This window comes from Papaver somniferum, chromosome 1 (assembly GCF_003573695.1).
Source record: "Papaver somniferum cultivar HN1 chromosome 1, ASM357369v1, whole genome shotgun sequence".
NCBI classification, from domain to species: domain Eukaryota; kingdom Viridiplantae; phylum Streptophyta; class Magnoliopsida; order Ranunculales; family Papaveraceae; genus Papaver; species Papaver somniferum.
Window position 1 is genome coordinate 91,892,700 of NC_039358.1, and position 22,155 is coordinate 91,914,854.

The following is a 22,155-nucleotide window of genomic DNA, read 5'->3' on the forward strand; positions in this document are numbered from 1 at the left end:
GCAAAGTTACACATCAAAAAATAGACATCAAAAAGAACGCATACAAAAATTACATGTATTACTTTAATATTCATTTACAATAATTCTTAGCATGTGTAACTAGAAGTTACACACGCTTCTGTCTATTGTAATTGAGAGTTACATATGCATCTATCTAGTGTAATTGAGAGTTACACATGCATCTGATTTGTGTATCCAGCGAGACCATTATCACATTTAAGCAATTAGCTTTTATGAAGTTATCTGAAACCTGAAATATAACAACAAGCAATCAGTATTAATAATATTAAAATGAACAGTACATACAACAATGTATATTCATTTTCACCTACACGAAATCACATTCTATCACAGGGAGATGTGAAATCAAGTAATTAAAAACCAGAGCTTAAGAAACAACTTTGCTGCAAGAATTCAATTTTTTTGCAAACTCAAAACAAGTGCTCATCAAACACACCAAAGTATAAGCATATACAACAGATACACATCCAAATAGCATGTGTAACTCACAATGACACATTCAATTAGCATGTGTAACTGGCCGTTACACATCCATAAAGCTTGTGTAACTGGCATGCGTAATTTTTTGGTTACAAGGTTTGTTCATTTAGCATGTGTAATTAAAAGATACTCATGCATCTGTCTAGTGTAATTCAGAGTTACACATGCATCCTATTTGTGTAATAGGAGTTACACAAGCATATAACATGTGTAACTAGAAATTACACATGCATCCTACTTGTGTAATGTGAATAAATGCGCAGTCTAGACATAGAATTTGAAACTAAAAACAACAAAAGAGGGATCTAAATAGGTGTACCAGCAAGCAAAGAAATGCCAGAACGATACATGGCATGACTATGCATTAAGATTCAGATACTCCAGATTGGCCTCCAGCAATAAGCACGCAGTTCTGTAAGGAACTCCAACATGCTTTGCCCCAGAGCGCAATGTAGTTACCATCTATTCAGAGTTGAACGGAAACTCAAAAGTATTATATTCCAAACTCTCTCATATTTCTTTTGTTACGATCTGAAACAAAATAAACAAACTTTAAGATCAACACCAATACTAAGCACCGAAGCAACCTCTTCTGTTATCTTTTGCTTCTGTGCCTAAGCTACTCACAAAGAAAAACTTCAAAAAGAATTTGAGTGCATTGAATAGTGTTTTTCATTTTCATGGAAGAGTCGAGGGAGAAAGTTTTAGGATAAAGAATTGACCTGCTTTACTCGCTTCTTTAGCTAGATCATCATCCAAACCGAATGATGGTCCTTTACTGAGAACAAGATGGCCATAAAGCAACTGTCAACCAATGTTATCTAGTCATTCCAATATGCGTGATATACCTTTTCATAAGAACCTGCAATATATAGAACATAAACTTTATATCCCAGGATGTGTAACTAGCAGGATGTGTAACTAGCAATTACACATCCATATATCTTGTGTAACTAGTGGTTACACATCCATATAGCTTGTGTAACTACTAGTTACACATCCATATAACTACTAGTTAGCAGAAATCACTAACCATTTCCAATTCGAAACCACCTCCAAGCACAAGTCCTCCTACAACATCAACTGTTGGCTTTGGGCATCTGCATGGACGAACCACCATGATCAATCAAAGATAAGCTAAGATTAAAAATATAAAATTTGAAGTCTTACCATCAGGTAAGGTTTCATACGAAACAAAAACTTCGTTAGTTGGAGTCTGATCTTACTTCGTCATTGCTCCAACAATAAACCCAAGTCATCAAAAACATACAAGGAGAGAGGGGGGGAATACATATGAATACTTTCTGTTGTTTTCTCGGTTCTACCCACATCAACACTTACCAAGAGACTCCAATTAACAAGACACCAACATCTACTGCCAATTCTGCTTAAAATTCACACACAACTAAGCATCAGATGAGAATTAGATACAACTAGTTATTACCCATTACTGGTTATAATTGAGAAATCCAAAAAATATTGGATCAAAAATCACTGCCATACAAAAAAATTGCATCTATAATTTCATACTTCATTGTTCAAAAGGAATTATGACATACATAATCACTGAAATGGTACACATAGTACATAAATATGTTAATGAACATTAGTACACACAACAATGTATAACCAGTTTTACATGCACTTGACTAGTGTAAATAGGAGTTACACATGTATATGATTAGTGTAACTGGGAGTTACAGATGCATCTGAATAGTGTAGACGCAAGTTACACATGCAATTTGGATGTGTAGACGCAAGTTACACATGCAATTTTGATGTGTAGACGAAATTTACACATGTTGTTCATAATCATCAAAATTAAAAACACAATCACATTGAAATATTAATCAAAAAACACCACCACCGACTTCAAATCCTCCTCTAAACCTGCTGCAACACCACCATCTCTATTCAAAAAGGGATTAGCTAAGAATTTTATTCGTTAAAGAGTGTCAATTCAAGTTAAAGAAATTCAAAACAAAAGTGTATAACTAGTACTATCAGATTGAGCAGCTTTTTTCAAAGTATTAGGTACAACCTCGAGTGATAGATTCAAAATAAGTACTCAAAACTCGATTTTCGCTAATTCCTCTTCTTCATACTCGTCAAACATATACACGAATCAGAAATTAAATGATAAACGTATCAAGAACGACGACAAATTGAATTATCCAAAACAGAGAATCAAGAAAATCGAAACTAAACAATATCAACAACATAAATGATACATACAGTCTATAAACACTATTGATGAACATCAGTACCCTCTACAATTACTGATAACAAAAAGTAATCATCAACAACAATAAAAACAACAATAATCTAAACGCATACCTAAATTTAAAACTTGTTGATTCAAGTAAAAACGAGAGAAATCTTACTGAGTTGCAGATCTTTGCTCATACGACGATTTCAGTTCTGCTGTTGTTGAAGATCTTCTTGATTCCATTGTTGAATCTGCACAAAAAGTATGTAATTAAGGTTAAAACGACTTTGATGATCTTCGATTGATTCAAAAACAATCAGGTTCTTCTTCTTCTCAGATCTGAACATAATCAATCAAAATAAAAATCAAAAACCTAATCGAACTAAGAATGATGAACCTGATTAAAAAGCTAATCGAAAATGATTTCTGCTACTTCGAATCAACTGAAACTTAGATTCAATTCAAAATCTTCAAAAACCTAGTCGAATTAACGAAAACCTAACCCGATAAAGCTTAGAAACAACTAAAACCTAGATTCAAATGAAATTTATTGAATTATTTATTCGTATTTGTAGATTAACCTAACCTAGATTCAACTAAAACCTAATCGGATCGGTTCATCTGCTTCTTCGTCGATCTGAATTCGATGCAGCCGGCTGAGAAAGAGAATGGAGAAGAGAGAGAAACAGAATTGAGAAATAAAAAATATATTATGTATTCTTCTTGTATATATACTAAAGGGTAATGTTGCCATTATTAAAATTCGTAATAATTAATTATGGGCCAGATCTGAAAAAAAATTGATATTTTGGGCCTAGTAGTAGCATTTTCTGAAAGTATGGAGTTGATAGTGGATGATCCCTTTTGTGGGGCTTGTATATATTGAACCCATATAGTAGGGGGGGAGGTTCTAGTATTTTTCACTATTTGAAAAGATACATGGATTCCTAAGTCGGTCAGGTTCCATTTAATTTGGTCGTTCTCCCATGGATGAGTGGCAATGCTCAGAATGGCCTTGGCAATATTAGGATTGAACCAACCATTTATCAGGGAGGCATTCCAAACCCCATTTTGCATGAGAAGATGGCTCAGTTAGGAGAAGATTAGTGGGGCTGTTGGCTGGTTTTGGGATTTGGGTAGTAATGATAGGAATCCATATATCCTCCCAGATTTTAATGTTTTTGTCATTCTCAATTCTCTAGGAGTTGTGATCTTGTATGTTGTTGATGCCTTCCTGAATGCCTTTCCATATCCAAGAGTCTTCATTTTTTGGTTTGATATCCATGTTGAGCACATTTCTTCCAAGTACTTAGCATCTTGGTACCAATTTTCGTTATCATAACATTATTAAAGTGTTTCATATTCATGAATCCCAACCCTCTTAAGTCTTTTGGCTTGCATATAGAAGTCTAGGATTTTAGGTAGTATCCCTTTGGGTTATCAATGGTTTTTTTTCCCAGAAAAATCTCTTCGAATCTTGTTCAGTTCTTGACAGGTTTTTTTTTTGGTAACTTGAAACAATTCATTTGATAGATACTAGTTGTGGAAGGAACAGTGTTGATAAGGTTTTGTCTTCCAGCTGGGTTAAGTGAGTCATTCTTCCAACTGATCAGTCTGAGATTTAGCTTATCCATACCAGGCTTGAAGGAGGTGATTTTTCTTCTATGGGTGAAGAGAGGAGATCCTAGATACTTGTCATTTAGCTGTAGGACTTGAGCTCCCATATTGTTGCTAATAATAGTATCCAGATTAGGGTCATTGTTGTTGCTAGAGAAAAACCAGCTTTATTGAAGTTAATTAACTAACCCGAAGTTGCATTGAAGATTTTGAGGATATCCATTAGATTCCGACTCTCAATTTTGTTGGATTTGCAGAACACCATGCAGTCATCAGCAAAGAGGAGATGGTTGATGGATGGAGCATTCTTGCGGATTTTAATGCCAGAAATAAGGAACATGTCTTCATCTTGTATAAGGGTTCTGGAGAGAGCCTCCATACAAAGAAAAGGTAGGGAGATAGGGAGTCACCTTGCCTAAGGTCTCTAGAGGGTTTGAAAATCTTATCAGGTGTGCCATTTATAAGCACATCAGAAGTTGTTGTGGATATACATTGGTAGATTTTTCTACACCATTTATTATTAAAGCCAATTTGCTTCATGATAGATAATAATAAATCCCAGTCAAATCTATCAAAGCCCTTGGCCATATCAATTTCGATTCTCATATTACCATTTTCCCCTTTCTTACCTTTTTCAGATCTCATGGAGTGAATAATTTCATGGGCTATGGATATATCGTCAGAGAATTGTATGCCATGAATAAAAGCAGATTGGTAACGAGATATGATCTTGTTTAGAAAAGGTTACATTCTTTGAGTAATAAGTTTAGAGATAATCTTATAGGTAGTGTTGCATAGGCTAAAGGGTATGAAGTGGCTTGGGATGAGGGGTTATCAATTTTGGGTATTAGGGATTGTAGATAGTGGATTTTCGACAAAGGCTAAAATCGTAAACCCATAATTATACGAACTTCTGATCCATCAATCAGACGCGAGTATCGAGACACGGGTCTCTCATCGAATCTCTGATTGAGAATATTGTCTCTCAGAGTACATGCAGATATGTAGTCTCTCGGCTAGGGAACGACATATCTCATGAATACTGAACACTTCAGTAATTACTTCTATATAGAATCACGAGATTGGACGGTTCCTAGACAGCTTGCCTGCTAGTATAGAGCAATAACGTCTTCAGGATACAAACAACAGTTTTCCATGACTATATAAAGGATATGACGCTTCAACTAGCTCATGTCGCTAAGAATAATTAATGCTCCTAGACGATCGTACTAGTATAGAGCCATCAATTAATTATTCCTAAATTCTTGGATTCATCCACTGAATTTCTGAAAATATTCAAATATTTTCGTAATACTTCGTTACTTCAATCTATGGTTCTTCCCAGCAGAATTCCATGGGTTAGTAATACATATTCAACGTACGGGCGTATGAGTTACCTTCGAGTAAGCTCCGACTCAAAAGGTGCAAGTGTACTCGACGATGATGCACTAACAATCACCTGAACGCACGAACGAGTATTTCAAAATACAACGAAACGATGAACCTATGCAAAATAGGAAAGAAAATAATAAATAATAAAATATTGACCAAGGTGCTGGGGGACTGGGCCCACTGGCCGGCCGGCCGTCCCGTGGCCAGTCTCATGCCAGTTTTATATTTTATCATATTTTTTTTATTTTCCTTGATCTTATGAAAATCCTTTCATTTGAACAAATATCCTTCGTTTTGAGGAAACTCCTCAGTTTCATGGTGTTTCCTTCGCACCAAGGAAATAATATAAAATTGGGAAAAATGTCGTAGGACCGTGTTTATTGGCCAACCGGCCATGCCTTGATCCCGTCCGGCCCCACACCTCATGGTTCCTTATTATTTTATTAATATTTCCCTAATCTCATGAAAAATCCTTAATCTCATGGTATTTTCATAAAACCATGAAAAAATATAATATAAAATGAGGGAAACTCGTGAGACCGGGCCCCAGCCGGCCGGCCATGCCCTAGCTGGTCCCACACGTCCCTTTATTTTATTATTATTTTAAGTTTCCTTGATCCCATGAAATTACTTGATTTCATGGTATTTCTCTCAAATTATGAAAATTCTTTCAAATCATGGAAATAATACACAAAAATTACATAAAACTAGGGAAACGCACGGGACCGGGCCCCAGCCAGCCGACCATGCTCAAAGCCGGTCCTACACGCCCTTATTTTACTATTTTAATATTATTTGTTTCCTTGATCCCATGGAAACTCCTCCACTTCAAGGAAACTCCTTGATTTCATGATATTTTCATAAAATCATGAAAAATAATATAAAATTAGGAAAAGGCACCATGGGACCGTGGTCACTGGACAACCGACCATTCCTTGGCCTCAGCGGTCCCACGCCTCATCATTCCTTCATTTTATAATTATTTTCCTTCATTTCATGAAGTTTGCTCAGTTTCAGCAAAACCCTGATTTTGTCATATTTTCTCAAATGGTTGCTCAAACGCACGCCAGAAAATATCAAAATTCTCAGGACTGAGACACAAACGTTTTGACGACGTGAGCATGTTACCTTGACTGACCAAAGTTGGCTCTTTGGCTCGCACGGAGTCGGTCCCACATATTTTCATGAATTGACCTAATTTGCACAATTGCACGTATTAGGTCCAAAACTCTTCCAAATAATTTTGGAATTTTCATAAAGCAATCGTCATTCGATCCCGTGACCATTCAGGGCCGGTTTCATGACCCCTTGGATGGTCCCTCATCTCTTCATAATTAATTAGGTTTTATCACCTAAGGCTCAGACGAGCATTTTTCTAATAAATGATTAAATCAGCATTTAATCATTCTTTCATCAACAAATCACCAACTCTTCAAGAGACCTTGGTATTTTCTCACTCGAGCATATGGGCGCTATATGGACGATACATGATCCCATGTAGACGGTCCCTCCTTCATTCTGTAGTTAATTTTCAAATAAACCATCAATTGGTCATCAATTGATCGAATTAGGGTTTCTGAGTCCAAGGATCATAATTCCATATTCAAACACCAATAACTTTACAACGATCTCATGATCAGTATTTTATTAATTATACTCGATTCAACTATCATTATTCTAATTAATGTTTTTTTTTGGTCACGCTACCAATAATTCATCAGACGAGCAACACTTGCTCAGATGAGCAATATTTGCCCAAACCAAGGAATATTGGTTCAACCCTAAATATTCAATAATTTATCGAATGAGCAATACTTGCTCGCCTCAACTATCAACGTGAGAATTATACCTATATCTCAACAGAGACGTTCAATTCATGAGTCTCAGAACATTTTGCAAAATCATGTTCAACTCAGCAAATAAATGGACTCATCGTCCCATGAAGTCATGAAGTCAACAACTGACTAATTACACCACGAGACGTCAATCGTGTCATATGGGGGGATATTAACTAGGGTTTTGGTCTGGCGGCCTACGGCACGTGTGTTCATACACACGATGGAATGTGAGCAAGTTGTGCAATCAGTTGAAGGAGTTAACAAAGTAGTGGATGGAAAATCGACCAAGTCTCCGCACGATGAGCAACTGGTTTCAAACACGATTTCCATTTCCCCACTCTTTGATTCCATCAACTGTCATACTTCATGGGATCATGGTGTCTACAATTCCAGCACTATAAATAAGTCTCTGAATCATGATTGAATATACAAGAATCTCACGTCAAACAGACAACACGAGATTAACAACTCAACATCTGAGTAATCACTCTCAACAGAGATTCAATCATTCAGAACTTATCTTATTCAGAATACATAACACACCTACAATCTTTGATTACCATTGATTCCACACATTTCTCAGCTTCCCTCCTACAGATCGACCCATCCTCTCTTGTGGCCGAATTTACTCTGGAACGACCATTTTCTTGGTTTAGGCCGGAGTACTACAGATTGATCTCTTGAATTCCAAGCACTCCCTTCTTACAGTGCATCTGTGTGAGGTTGAAATATTCGCTCGGTTCAAGGAGTCTCCTCCGTAAGCTCGTCTCCTTAATTCCGTAAACACCAGCAAATCATTTTGCCCCATCTACAGATTGGAGACCACACTGGGGGATCATTCTCTCGGTTGCAATCTCACAACTCCACAAGATGGCTGGCCTTAGGTCTGGGTTAGTCACAGGTTCCAACGCAAACGACGCTAGCACTAGCAACAACAACGACAACGAGGATATCCCGGGAACGATTCCGGCTTCTAACACTGACGGTGGTGATGTTACTCCTCCTCACGTCAACGTGGAGGGTCATCCTTTGTTCGGACGACACCCTGAGGAAGTCAGAGGAAATCCACCACCTACCATTGCTGATCTCATCAAAGTGCAAGAGACTCTTGCAAAGAATCAAACCGATATGGCTACAACACAGATGTATCTATTTAATCAACTGAAGGCTCTCATTGATATAATGTCAGGGAATACCCAAGAAAAAGGAAAAGAGAAGGAAAAATCCTCAGACGCTGATCCTGAGGTAACTCTGATTCACATAGTAGATGATGATGAAGTCCGCAAAGCTGCGAACGATTCAGCGAAGGAGTCATCAAACTTTATCACTCGGGAAGATTTGGAACGCCTTATGGAGAACCGTGGAAAAGACAAGACCCCACATTTCCATCGTCACCAGCCTCCATACCCTGTTGCTACGCAATGGATTCCTCTTCCAAAAGGTTATACCTCTCCGAACTTCACTTTGTATGACGGAACATGCAATATTGGGGAGCATGTTTCTCGGTTCCTGGAAGCCTTGGGTGAACATGAGCATAACCATGTTGTTCGCCTCAAAGAATTTTCAAAATCCTTGAAAGGCAGGGCATACACCTGGTACAACAACATCGCACCAAGAACTATCAACAATTGGAGAGAAATAATTAACGCCTTCTACAGAAAGTACTTCTTTGTCAGAGAAAGTTACTCTCTCCGATCTTGGAAGAATGTTTTAGAGGAGCAATGAACATCCCAATGACTACGTGAAAAGATTCAGAGTCAAGGCCCTGGACTGTCATGATCCAAACGTCACGGAGCAACAACTGGTAGACTTGTGTATCAACGGCATGATCCCGGTCTATAGAGCTTTACTGGAAAATCTTCGTCTCCATACCTTCTCAGAGCTTCATGAAGCGGCGAAGAGATCGAAAACTACTGCACCCGCTTTACTGGAAAGAACAAAAGCTACAAAGGCTGAAGAGCCGCGAGACACTCAAGGTAGCAGGCATTTGATTAACAAGCAATACAACCTCCAAGCTTCCACAATTTTTTTTGCATAAGAGAGCAAACGGAAAGACGAGTCACAACGCAAGCATGCTTCTCCAGCTCTTCCAGAAGCACAAAGAAAAGATAACCAATCTTGAAATGCACGAACCTCAACCCTACATCAACAAACGGGGAAATGATTATACAGATTCTAACCTTCCTATTTTCATTAAACAAGTGATCGAGTTACTGGAGGCTTGGATTCAGGTTGGTGCAAGCAAACCGACATTCATCAGGAGGCATCTGACTGAAGAAGAAATGAATAATCCCAGGTACTGTTGCCTTCATAAGTTCACCTATCATCTAACAGGTGGCTGCAACATTTTTAATAGACGGTTGATCCACAATAGCTTCAACTGGGTACTGAAGGAGTACACAAGAATCCTCTCCCAATCATAATTTACACTTTCTGAACAACCTATCAAAGAGGCAGTTCAATCCTTGGTCGAACGTGAATTGCTCCACCTGTCGAAGGAACAAAGGAGAGACATGTTCACAACAATGAACTACATCGTGTCAAGAAGTACATTCCGGAAATACTTCTTGAGCCTACATCCACATACCAAAAGATGTACGACTGGGGACTGCTTACCACGGTCAATCTCAGAAGAAACGAATTTGGAAGAACGTCGATCGATGTTGCCACCGCCATCAACAACATTCCACTGAAAACCATTGGATCCACAGGCATCACTCGACAAGGAGATACTCATGCTTCCATCTCAATCAGAGACCTTGAAGGAACGCTCGGAAATACTTATGGCTACATCACTCTTAAAGTGAACATAAGTTCGACCCGGAGAAGCCAAGTTTTACAGGAAAATCCAGGATATGACATGTCCTTCAGACGAGCGTGGATCCACGCTGATAAGATGGGTACTTACAAAGCACCTTTGGTTACACATCTCTCCAAAGAAGAAAGTTCTGATCCGGAAAATTTGGCGGATGTTCCATCATCAGAGCACTTGGAGGAATTTCGAACTTTGACGAGGTTGAAACAAGAACCTGCAAAAGATGCATAGACACTCACCCAAAGGTCCTGCACTCAGGCAAGTCTCATTCCTCCATGTCTATGTCATTTATTTCCTCGCATGCTATTCTAGCATGAGGACTCAATTCTGCTAGCATCTCTGCTATTGTAAGACGCTATAAGTGGGTAATCTCACTTCAGCAATATTTTACCAAGTGGTTGAATCTGACATTTCTCCGAATCGAGCATCTCACTGAGACATACGTTACTGAGATGGTGTTCAAGCACGGAAAAGAATAATTTGGGCGTTTCTCCATAGTCTTGTACAAGTGTCCTTGTGTACCACAAAATCAGAAAGCTCTGATGTCCGCACAAGTGTTGAATCCCACTACTACAACGAAAGGAATGCTGAATCAACAGAGGATACTCGAGGCCGAGAAGATCAAGCCTACGACATCGGACGCTTAAAGGGTGTGAATCCTCAACACTCGAGCATCTAAGAAAATCCTTATAACAACTGTCAATCACCTACTTCTCCAAGGCCAACTGAAAGTCAAAAAACCTCTCATCTCTGAATGCTACCTTCTTCAGAAGCCTTCAAATTGTACTCCCAATCAAAGAGTACACCTTCGATCTCCTCTATCTTCAGCATAATATCTCTACGGTGACATAGTGATTCAACACCGACACGATCAAAGTTCAATCGATAGGTCTTCATTATCCCGTGATAATACTTCTGGAGCAGATGCAACGTTGGCACAAACTCCTTCAACACACTAGGGACTTGATCTTATTGGAATTTGCAATCTGATGTGATTCCATGAAACTTCATCAACGGAACCTCTCTACATCACAAGCCTTGCACCCAGAATGGAGACTGTCGATGTTATCTTCCACAACAACATCGATTCCCTAACGAAGACACTTTACAGTAAAGTCATATTCAGGAGAATTTGGGTTGAAATCCTAGAACATCTTCATCTTAGGAATGCTCAACTCACCAAGTAGTTCGTGCATGTAAAGGCTCATTGGATGGAAGAGCAAAGACTATCATTTTCGGTATCTGGAGCAACTCCAACCATAGTATCGGCATCAACAAGGACATGTGGAAGAACCCCATTCATGGTATCAACATCAACAAGAATTTCTGGAGGAAATTAAATTGTGATCTCATCAGTCTCAACATCCGGCTTCATCAACTATCCATTCTCTGAAGCGTTACTCTATGGGTCGTACTTCTTCAAGCCCTAAGGATTCATGTCAAAAATTTTAGACCTGAAAAAATGAACACCTTTCCAAAGCTTACACGACAGACGGGCACAAACCAAAGTCTTCTACAAGATGTTCTCATCGCCTCCACAAAAGAGATACAACACATTTCAGGCCATGGGTTTACAAAAACGTACCAATGGGTTAGTAATGGGACAATGCTTCCTCAACAAAAAATGTTCGTCTATGTCTGTAATACAACATACCAAAAGGGAGCATCAATCGTACATACGAGCTGAAAGATACGGCATTTACCGTCAGGTCTACGAAATCTGAAAAATTTATACGGGATTACAAATTACAAATGTGCACGCTTCATTGGATGACCTATACAACTCCAAATTGAGTGATTCTGTTCTCATGTGATAACTCAGACTCTTAGCTTCAAAAGTTGGGGTCAAGCATCGAATTCCAACGTCGGGTGAGATTCCCACAGTTTTCAGAGCATACAACATGCAAGCAGCAATTCTTAGACGGGATTCATAACTTCCACAGTCGATCGGTGTCCACCAGGTCATTCCGCTAAGTCCTTCATCAAGGTACCTCCAAATTCGACCACCTAGGTCTTTACATCAATTTTTCTACCTGGGTCCTCTATCTAGGTCTTGCCAGAAGAAGGGAAAACAAAAAGAGAGATTTAACAAGATACTGGGGACTGACGGTTCACTGATCATGGCTATCAGTTTCACAGTCCAAGACTCGTGACACCAGACTCTCATGTGCTGGTCCTTCATCATAAAATGAATGATGCCACCGAGACATGCAATCAAGGTCATTACATCACCCCCTCTTGAGAGCAACCTCAGTAGTGGTCCCGTGACCAGGGTTTCAGAAGTGATGTTTCTACGACTGACAGAAACAAGATGACACTGCAAGCACCATGCTCATGTATCAATCAAGGAGTCCTTATCTCAATTGAATCAATGACATCAAAATCCTTCATCAACCGTTCAAGACACAAGTGAATGGTCTAAAGAAACAACATGGGTGTTTTACAACAAGCTCGTCTGAGATGATTTTACACTGTCCTGTACAAACCGACGATCTGGAAGCAATTGGTGAAGAATATAGGGATGGGTCATATACCATTCTCTTCGTATGGATGTCCTCTACAACATATCCAAAATTCACAGAAATTGAAGAAACGAGCAAGGAGATGTGGCCAAAACATTGGACAACATACAATCTGAAAAAGTTCTGAAAATCTCCTGGAAGTTTACTGTTTCGCCTTTTTCAGGCCCTAAACATGCTCAAAGCTCAAAAATCTTATTTGCTAAATCTTGGAAATTTTCTGAGGATGAAGAAACATGGGTAGATCACGAAAATCCGACATCGGACGACGACTCTACCGCATTTTCAATGAAGACCTGAATTCTGAATTTTCTGATGACGAATTATGACGAAATTCTTCATTCATCTACATCTGAATCAGAATCTACGCCTTCCGCGCGAGATCAGACTTCATCTTCAGCCGCTAGTCTCATTTGCTGAAGCCGGCGGCGTTTTGCTGATAAGCTGCAAGCCTTTCATCTTCAGCTTTGCTTTTCAGTAATAACTCATCTCGTCCCTGCTTCTCTTCTGCATCCGCTAAGGCTAAGAAAGCGTTGATTCCACCATGGACGACTCCCAGATGATCGAAAGACATACAATGCATCAGCTTTCCAGCATCTCTGAAATGTTGATTCACCTCGGCATGAACATATGCAGAAGTCTTCATCTTTGACTTGATATTTCTGGAGCGTTCCCCAGAAGGACAAGAAGAGTGGTTGTAACCAGAAGTCACCACTATCTGAGGCGAAAGACATGGAGTCATGGATATACCAATAACAAACGCGTAACAAAATGGTAACAATCCAACTCTTACCTATTTACGATTTCACTAGTTGTAGTGATTATAACGTCAGAATTTCGAAAACTTGCTCGTTCCTTCAAGCCTGCAAAGACGAGCAAAATTCATTATTCAAAATCATGACTTGATGTTCATAAAATCGTGAACAACTCACGTGAATTTTAACATCCACTGGTTTTTCAAAAATTGGACAGACGTCCATTCTAAATTGTGAAAACTTATATATAGACATTATTTCACCATGTATAATTGTCTACTTTCAACAGTTGTTCAAAATCAAAACATTGGTTTTACAAAATATATATATTTAACGTGAAACTCACGTAAGTTTGAAAATATATATATTTTCTCCTCGTGCGAGCATCTGTCTTTGAAGCGAGAGTATATTTTCAAAGATTTCTGAAAGATCCAAGATAAAATTTTCATGAAAGCTCAGAAATAAAATTTTATTACTAACAGACGCACGTTTGTTCAAAAAATTCTCTCGTACGAGCATCCACCTTTGAAATGAGAGTTTATCCACTTTGTGAAATCTCACATATTTAAAAATATAAAATTTTATTTTTCGTGAAAGCTCATAGACAAAAATTTTATCATTAGACTTAGGTCTATTTTGTTTGTTTCTTAAACTAACGAATGGACGAACGAACATCCGCGCTAAAACGGATTCCTTTCTTGGGTCTGGATCCGTGAATCCTGAACCGACCAAGGTTCCACCATCAAATCAGCGTTTCTATACCAATTTATGCTCGCTGGATGACGCTCTATTATGCCACTGGGGTTTGCGCTCAAACCATGGTTTGCTCATTCAGTCTAAATCCAGTAACATTTTATCTTATAAGTTCAATTACTTATTTTTCGTATATACCTAGAAAATCACCATTCAATGCTGACTGAGGAACATGACTGTTCCTCACTAAGCATGGGACTTAATGTAGATGGTGGATTTTTGACAAAGGCTAAAATCATAAACCCATAATTATACGAACTTCTGATCCAGCAATCAGACGCGAGTATCGAGACATGGGTCTCTCATCGAATCTCTAACTGAGAATACTGTCTCTCAGAGTACATGCAAATATGTAGTCTCTCGGCTAGGCAACGACACATCTCATGAATACCGAACACTTCAGTAATTACTTCTATATAGAATCACGAGATTGGATGGCTCCTAGACAGCTTGCCTGCTAGTATAGAGCAATAACGTCTTCAGGATACAAACAACAATTTTCCCTGACTATATAAAGGATATGACGCTTCAACTAGCTCATGTCGCTCAGAATAATTAATGCACCTAGACGATCGTACTAATATAGAGCCATCAATTAATTATTCCTAAATTCTTGGACTCATCCACTGAATTTCTGAAAATATTCAAATATTTTCGTAATATTTCGTTACTTCAATCTATGGTTCTTCCCAGCAGAATTCCATGGGTTAGTAATAAATATTCAACGTACGGCGTCTGAGTTACCTTCGAGTAAGCCCCGACTCAAAAGGTGCAAGTGTACTCGACGATGATGCACTAACAATCACCTGAATGCACGAACGAGTATTTCAAAATACGACGAAACGATGAACCTATGCAAAATAGGAAAGAAAATAATAAATAATAAAATATTGACCGAGGTGCTGGGGGACTGGGCCCACTGGCCGGTCGGCCGTGCCGTGGCCAGTCCCATGCCAGTTTTATATTTTATCATATTTTTGTTATTTTCCTTGATCTTATGAAAATCCTTTCATTTGAACAAATATCATTCATTTTGAGGAAACTCCTCAGTTTCATGGTGTTTCCATCGCACCAAGAAATAAATAAAATTTGGAAAAATGTCGTGGGGCTGTGTTTATTGGCCAACCGGCCATGCCTTGATACCGACCGGCCCCACACCTCATGGTTCCTTATTATTTTATTAATATTTTCCTAATCTCATGAAAACTCCTTAATCTCATGGTATTTTCATAAAACCATGAAAAAATATAATATAAAATTAGGGAAACTCGTGGGACCAGGCCCCAGCCGGCCGACCATGCCCTAGCCGGTCCCACACGTCCCTTTATATTATTATTATTATTTTAAGTTTCCTTGATCCCATGAAATTCCTTGATTTCATGGTATTTCTCTTAAACTATGAAAATTCTTTCAAATCATGGAAATAATACACAAAAATTACATAAAATTAGGGAAACGCACGGGACCGGGCTCCAACCGGCCGACCATGCTCAAAGCCGGCCCCACACGCCCTTATTTTATTATTTTAATATTATTTGTTTCCTTGATCCCATGGAAACTCCTTCACTTCAAGGAAACTCCTTAATTTCAACAAACTCCTTGATTTCTTGATATTTTCATAAAATCATGAAGAATAATATAAAATTAGAAAAAGGCACCATGGGACCGTGGTCACTGGCCGGACCACCATGCCTTGGCCTCGGCGGTCCCACGCCTCATCATTCCTTCATTTTATAATTATTTTCCTTCATTTCATGAAGTTTCCTCAGTTTCAGCAAAACCCTGATTTTGTCATATTTTCTCAAATGGTTGCTCAAACGCACGCCAGAAAATATCAAAATTCTCAGGACTGAGACACAAACGTTTTGACGACGTGAGCATGTTACCTTGACCGACCAAAGTTGGCTCTTTGTCTCGCACGGAGCCGGTCCCACATATTTTCATGAATTGACTTAATTTGCACAATTGCACGTATTAGGTCCAAAACTCTTCCAAATAATTTTGGAATTTTCATAGAGCGATCATCATTCGATCCCGTGACCATTCAGGGCAGGTTTCATGACCCCTTGGTCAGTCCCTCATCTCTTCATAATTAATTAGGTTTTATCACCTAAGGCTCAGACGAGCATTTTTCTAATAAATGATTAAACCAGCATTTAATCATTCTTTCATCAATAAATCACCAACTCTTCAAGAGACCTTGGTATTTGCTCACTCGAACATATGGGCGCTACATGGACGATACATGATCCCATGTATCCGGTCCCTCCTTCATTCCATGGTTAATTTTCAAATAAACCATCAATTGGTCATCAATTGATCGAATTAGGGTTTCTGAGTCCAAGGATCATAATTCCAGATTCAAACACCAATAACTTTACAACGATCTCATGATTAATATTTTATTAATTATACTCGGTTTAACTATTAGTATTCTAATTAATGTTTTATTTTGGTCACGCTACCAATAATTCATCAGACGAGCAACACTTGGTCAGATGAGCAATATTTGCTCAAACCAAGGAATATTGGTTCAATCCTCAATATTCAACAATTTATCGAATGAGCAATACTTGATCGCCTCAACTATCAACGTGAGAATTATACTTCTGTCTCAACAGACACGTTCAATTCATGAGTTTCAGAACATTTTGCAAAATCATGTTCAACTCAGCAAATACATGGACTCATCGTCCCATGAAGTCATGAAGTCAACAACTGACTAATTACACCACGAGACGTCAATCGTGCCACATGGGGGGATATTAACTAGGGTTTTGGTCTGGCGGCCTACGGCACGTGTGTTCATACACACGATGGAATGTGAGAAAGTTGTGCAATCAGTTGAAGGAGTTAACAAAGTAGTGGATGGAAAATCGACCAAGTCTCCGCACGATGAGCAACTGGTTTCAAACACGATTTTCATTTCCCCACTCTTTGATTCTATCAACTGTCACACTTCATGGGATCATGGTGTCTACAATTCCAGCACTATAAATAAGTCTCTGAATCATGATTGAATATACAAGAATCTCACGTCAAACTGACAACACGAGATTAACAACTCAACATCTGAGTAATCACTCTCAACATAGATTCAATCATTCAAAACTTATCTTATTAAGAATACATAACACACCTATAATCTTTGATTACCATTGATTCCACACATTTCTCAGCTTCCCTCCTACAGATCGACCCATCCTCTCTTGTGACCGAATTTACTCTGGAACGACCATTTTCTTGGTTTAGGCCGGAGTACTACAGATTGATCTCTCGAATTCAAAGCACTCCCTTCTTGCAGTGCATCTGTGTGAGGTTGAACATTTTTCTCGGTTCAAGGAGTCTCCTCCGTATGGTCGTCTCCTTAATTCCGTAAAAACCAGCAAATCATTTTGCCCCATCTACATGGATATGAAGGTAGAGTTCATTTCTTTGAGAATGTGACCTGAAAAGAAGAAATGCTTCACCATCTTAGAAATATCCTCCCCCCACAATGTGCCAGTTGGCTTGAAAATTTTTTGGAGGAAACCATCAGGTCCATGGGCTTTGTCTACAACATGCTGAAAAGAGCGGCCTTGATTTCTTGCATGTCTGGTATTCAGTTGAGGATAATATTGTTCAGATTGGATATGGTAGTGGGAATGAGGTGCAAAATTTTTTGGTTAATGTTTTTAATTTTAGCGGTAGCCATTTTGGTGAAGTGGTTAGTGAAACAGGCAACAACATCTTTTGATTCAGATATCCAAATTTCATTCTCATCATGTATAGCTTCAATCTTGTTTCTTCTGGTTCTGCATTTGGTGGATCTATGGAAGTACTTGGTGTTTCCATCTCCCAATTTGATAGTTTGATCTCTACTCTTTTTTTTCCAAAATATTTCCTCAATATCAGTCCAGTCATGTAATTTTCTCCTTGTTGTATTGAGGGTTTGTCCTCTGTTAGGTCTAAAGTAGTTTTTATGAAGCCAATCCAAGTTGGATTTGCAATCCTCAATTTTTTTTTTGATATTTCCATAAACCTCCTTATTCCAGACTCTAAGATGAAACTTTATATTTTTTAGTTTTCTAGTAATGAGGAAAGCACTGGATCTAAAGAGATTCTTACTCTAGCATTCATCAATAATTTTCTTGCAATCTCCATGATCAAGCCAAGGGACAATTTTTTTTGAAAGGGATACTGCCACCTTACCAAAGGGGGTTGGAATTTAGCAATATGGGGTGGTGGTCAGACCCAATAGTAAGAAAATTTGAGATATTGTTGTGTGGGGAATATCAAAAGCCAACTTTCAGATATTAAAGATCTATCTAGTCTTTGTTCAGTGAGAGAAGGACCAGATATTTTGTTGGACCAAGTGAAAGGACAACCAGTAAAGCCAATATCAATAAGGTCAATATCCAATTTTTCGTTTCTTGGCTTCAGCAGAGTCAATGAGGTGGACATTGTACTTCTCAGAGTCATGAAAAATGAAATTGAAATCTCTCATGATAAACCATGGAAGCTGATTGGTAATAGTAGTGTTTGGGAAGCTTGTCTTGTTCTACACTCTCGAATCATCCTTGAGTTTGGACCAACTTAATTCCATGGATAAGCATCAATGCCAACATATCATATTGTATTTGTCAATTTGGACCTGTCTTGCCTTCTTCAATAAAGGTTCATTGTGTCGGCCAATTAGTTTCATTACTTCCACTTACTCTATATTGTAACACTATTTTAGCAATTTACTAGTCCTATAGTGTTTTACTATCTTAGCAATTTATGGTATACGCAGCGTAGCGCCATCACGGCTGAACACTGACTAGGCCGGCTATGTTGTAACGCGCCACTATTGCGCATCACTAGCCAGACCTGTAATAAATACCCCCCATCCATTTTGTTTCGTGTCCTCGTTGAACGCAACCAAGCATAAATTCTATACTTGTCTTAAACTTCACTGCTTGCACTTTTAGAACCATTCTGAAATTCAGCAATCTTTGCTGACTTTTACAAAACGTCATTAGCCAACTTCCATGCTTTAGCATCAGCATCACTTAGATTTCATGCTTTTCCATTGATCCTATAGACCTTGAGATTTTGTTGTTATGTTGCGCATATCTTCCAACTCCACCTCAAAATCTATATCAATACTCAAATGCAAACTGAAATTCTTCTTACCAATTCATTGAATTAGGCTTGAATTTTACATAAATCGTATGCGTCTAAGTGTACACAAGTGATGATTCTTCCCCGCTGATCAAAATGATCATTTCCATAGTATTTTTCCTTCACTTCCCAACTTTAGTTGCACCACGCAACATAACACGACTTATGCAAGACTCTGTCTTATTCTTTAATTATGTTGCGCCTACACCGAAACATGCCATTCCCTAAGGTATACACGTTAAGATTCCATACCACTCTGGTATGCGCCACAACCTATAATCTTTGCTGCACTTTACAAATATCACTTTTACTAGATTTGGCCTCCAAATCATATTGCAAACTTTACCTTCTCGGACTTGCGTCCATGGTTTTTAAAAGCGTACGCTTCACGCTTCGAAGCGTGCGCTTCGCTTCAAATTTCTCTTAAACGCTTCGAAGCGCAGCTCTGAAGCGGAACACCCAAGAAGCGTAATTTTGACTTTTTCTTGAAGCGTTGACTAAGTCAACCACTTGAAAATCAAAATTTTAAACTAAGAAAAATATAAAGAGGATGCTAAGGATCGAGCCTATGACTCCTGCTACCCAAAGAACACCCCATACCATTGTACCATACTAGTTTTTGATGTTAAAAGTGAACATAATTTTTTTTTTGAACAACAATCATACATTAAATATGGATTCCTTATATAATTCAATGATATTTATAGGCGTATATTTTAAAATATAGCGCTTCAATAACAAATCATGAAGCGTCGCTTCACGCTTCAACATACGATTCGCTTCTTAAAAATTAAAAACGCTTCCCGCTTTAAAAACCTTGCTTGCGTCATTCGTGTTCCAAAGAAACAACACCTTGTTGTTCTTTGCTTGCATTGTCGCAACATCTTGATTGAAATGCATTACTTTGGTATAGTCATGACTTAATATTACCTAGGACATCCCACCGTCACGCGCCTTTGAAACCAACAAGACTCACTGTTCTTTCAAACTGCTACATGTAATAGAAAACGACATAGTCTTCCACGCCATGAGTCAATCTTAACTCATTTACTTGATGGACTTACTTCTACATTCTTGCTACGTTACTCCATGTTGTTTCTTCCAATATGTTGTTGTATTTCCACGTAACCCTCAACAGCAAACTCGTTTATGCTACCAACTCTATTTTCTTATTTCACTTTCAGCGTCTTTTATTACATATTTTGGTTTAATATGTTGTGTACCATATTTCCACATGAACTAGCTTTACTTTGAACAAAAGAGACAAGAACTTTCGCCTCAAATACCCTCATTCACTACACCTTACATAGAGAGACTTTATTCCAGCATACCAAGGTCCACACTACCCAAAACGGAAAGTATACTCAAACTTAAGAATATACTTGCACCAACTGATTGCAAACTTGTAAGACCTAACAAGCCTTGCAATAATGACTTCACCTTTCCATTCAAGCAACAAACAAGGAAGCGAGACAATACTTACTATCTCAAATGTATTAATTAACTTTGCCACATGAATTCTTGCAACTATCAACGTTATTATGCAACTCCCATAACGAAGCACAATATAATTGACACTTAGTTGAATACTCCTTCAAACTAAGTATTTCTTGTTGCTTTAGCTTTTATGAAAAATTCTTCAAGAATGACCTTATACCATTCATATTCATCACGACTACTTTTTCCTTTATTCTTCATGCATCCACAATTCGGCATAACTTACATTTATTGACACATTATGCATCATGGCCGTGCCCAAATCCCATTTGGCGCATGCTACTGATGCATTTCTTCCATGCTAGTTAACACCCAAATTTTGACACAATATTGTGCACATTTGCATAATTGGATTGGACTAATTTGGTGATTCTGAGCATCAATGTAAAGCTCAATAAGCCATATTATTCAATGACTTTCCGAAAATTTTCCTGTTAGAGCGTTGCTCAGTTTAACCTACAAGTTTTGTTATCTTAATCTTGTGTTTCAATGCTATGTGATCAAAACTATATCATGATTTCTAGTCTACTAAGTCAAGTTTCAGATATGTTAGAATTGTAGTTGAGTATCAGTGATCACCCTTGAAGACTGAAGATTGACGAAGACATTTTGGAGAACTTTTGTATCAAGGTATGTGAAGACTGAACTATTCTATTTTACTCATTATACCATCATTTTATCTATTGAGAATATGTCGTATGATTTATAGTAGATTAACAAAGAAGATGTTTCGAGTCAAGCTTGTCTTGTGAAGAATCTCGAAATATGATTTAGCAACTGGATGTTCAAAGGTCTTTAACAATATTAGTTCTATGAATTAATTTTTGGATCAATTGAAAATTTCACATGCAAACGATTACATCACTTGGGAATGTTTCAATCATCAAAAGAGAGATATATGAAATTACTGTATTCTTCTACTCAGGGTAGGTTGGCGAACCTAGTTTGCAAACCATAGATATCTGAGATTTAGAAATACAAGAAGGTTGGAGAACTCAATTCGCAAACCATAATTCAGTTAGGGACAGTTCACGAACCTGGTTGGCGAACCTTGGTGAACTGAATTTTATAAGTTGGATTAATTGGCTAGCAGTTGGCGAACCTAGTTCACGAA